The sequence below is a fragment of the Musa acuminata genome, chromosome BXJ1-3 (assembly GCF_036884655.1).
Source record: "Musa acuminata AAA Group cultivar baxijiao chromosome BXJ1-3, Cavendish_Baxijiao_AAA, whole genome shotgun sequence".
Classification (NCBI taxonomy): Eukaryota; Viridiplantae; Streptophyta; class Magnoliopsida; order Zingiberales; family Musaceae; genus Musa; species Musa acuminata.
Genome location: NC_088329.1, coordinates 27,101,049 through 27,103,925, shown reverse-complemented (window position 1 = coordinate 27,103,925; position 2,877 = coordinate 27,101,049).

Here is a 2,877-nt window from a genome sequence, read left to right as displayed (position 1 = left end):
TTGAAGAGCATATTCTTAGATCTTCTTGATCCTCCCGTTTCCTTTGTTTCCATAGAGAGGATTTTCTGAGTTTCTTCCTCCAAGAGAACAAGGGCCTCTTCATTTTCTTCTTCTTCTTCGCTTTCTTCAGTTTTTCTTTCAGGTTTGTTGTAGTATCCTGGGATAGGAATTTCACTGCAAAAGGACAGGTCCTTTAATGCTCTTCTGAATGCAGCATCTTTGCATTCAGCTTCTAAGTATTTATAGGAGAAGAGTATTCTCGGGATCACTCCTATAGTGTTTCCCCTATACTTTGCTTCAAATGCCTCTTTGATTCTCTTTCCTAGCTCCCCTAGCATTTTGGACCATAGCTTTTCAGATAATTCAGGGCCCAAGAACATCCTTCCTGTTTTGGATGCCAACCTCATATAATTATTTAAGAATTGAATAATATATTTGAGGTTAGTACAGGATAACCTTTCAAGGTCTCTGTAGGCTTCTTCTTGCGCTGTTGTGGATCCCTGGAATGGATCTTCTAGTATGAAGATCGTCCTTAGTTGTGAGAGGATATTTTGTGTTCCTCCCGTTCCGTCTCCATTGGCTAGAAGTAATTGGTATTCTTTTGGATAAGCCATTCGCCATTGGATCCATGCCAATTTTTCAGCTTCCCCGAGCAAATTTTCAATAAACTCCATTTTTGCTAGAGGATCTGTAAATCCTTGTGAAGATACCAAGTTCTTCGTTATTGATTCCCACCTCATAAATACTTCATCAAACATTCCCAATTGGGATGGGATTATAAATATTGCTCCCTGTTGCTAAAAGGCTGAAGGGGGGTTCCAGGCTTATGAAAAGTTCTTTGCCTTGAACCTTGGTTGTCTTGAATGCCCTTCATATTCTGGCCTTTGGCTTATGGATTCTATATTCACAGCCGGAGGGTAATTTACTGGTCCCATGGTTGAATCCGCCGGTGGCCTGTAATTTGACACAGCAGATGATGAATATACCTGATGAGATAATTTTGCTAACTTGGGGTATTCCATTACTAGTTCTTCTTCCAGTCCTACTGCAATTAATTCCTTCTGAGGCTTTCGAGGATACGGCATCTCTACTTCTTTCTCTGAGATATGGGTATCTTGAAAATAGGAATTTAGGCCTTCGCGTAGTTCTTCTGCTTCATCTTCACTACTACTTGATAATTGAATATTGACAGCTATTGTGTGGCTTCGTATTTCTTCATCATCACTGAATGTTTCATCATCCACAGTGTTATAGTGGATTCTGCTGGATGTCGATGCTGCTTTATAATTATCAAAACTGATCGAAATCCTTCCGTCAATTAGGTTCCTACTCCTGAGCTCAGCAGGTTGCATGGGGATTGAGACTTGCGTCGGTCTAATCATCCAGTCTCTCCCTCTGATTTCTGCTGTGGAATAACTTCTACCTGGTAGAGCCCTTATGCCATGGCTTGTTAGGTAATCCACCACCCCTGAGATTTCATAAGCAAAGGCGACATTCGGGGTATTTGAAAGTAGCCCTACCATTCCTCTAGTAATTAATAGATTTGCTTCTCCATTCTGCCATGTGTCATATCCACGGGTTAGTATAGAGAGTTGTATATTGCGGTAAAAATCTCCTACCGTCATCATAGTATCTGGTACAACATAGACCAGTTGACTTCCTCTGGTCAAGTCTACTTCCATGGTAGCAATGATGGACCTATCATCGGCCCATCTGTTGTCCCGGAACACTAATAGTGCTAGTGTCCCTTCTTCCTGCCTGTGGAGTGTCTGAATCCTTGTTTGTAGGATTCCAAGATGAATATATCTCATCCCGCTCCTAATTAGTTGGTCAAAGCTTTGTTCTTGTATGAAGGCCCTGTCTTCTTGGTTATTGGCGACCAACATAGCTTCTTCCGATCGATGCGTGTAAACCCTGTGGTGTGCATCGTCCCTCCTTGAGTGATACAGTATTTCAGCTGGTGCTATTGCAGCTCTTTCCCTCATGAATAATTGTAGCTGTGCCTGAGGGTCTATTTGTTGCTCCAGAACTTGTATGTTTGGGTTTGGGATTCTGGAAATTAGTTGTCCCAGTCGTCTTCTAGCGTTGAATATTCTCCTCTGGTTTCTCCTATAGTTTCTGATCTGATCTTCTATAAGAGGAGTTGACGTGGATACCTCTTGGGTTCGCGTTCTGGAAGTCATCCTTTTGCTTCCTGAAAGATCTTTATAGGATCCTTAAAAACCAAGATTTTTCCTTTCGTCTCTTTAGGCCTTTCTGAAGGACCCAGGTTGAGATTTGCCAATTTGGTAATAAGTTCGTCTGGTACTACTTGGGATTGTATTATTTTTTATTGTTGCAATTCCCGTATTGTTTGTAGTTCTGTCCGTATTCCTTTTATGTCTTCAGCAATTTGTATCAGAAGTTGTATCTGAACGTTATGCTGCTTGATTACGGCTACTTGATGGCTGAGAGTTCTAGGGAAATCACTTGTTTTGAGAAAACCAAGTGATGGAGGTTCAATGGATTCAGTAGCTTTGAGGAACTACTGAATCCATTGTTCAAGGTTCAAGTGATGGAGGTTCACTTGTTTTTAAGAAATGCTTACAAAGAACTATAGAAAGCTAAAAAAGAACTATAGAAATGCTAAAAATGGTTTACCAAAAGAAACGGAAGCGGCAAACAACCAATGATTTGTAAGAAATGATAAGTACAAAGAACTATAGAAAGCTTAAAATGCTTACAAAGGATTGGACTTAGACTTCTTCTCAAATAAGACTCTGGTTTTTCGACCGATGTCTTGCAAGAGACTAAGCTAGAGAATATATAGAGGAAGAGGATAGAACCGGGTACTCATTGGGCCCCATCGCATTCTTATCTCTTCTTCTAATATATTTA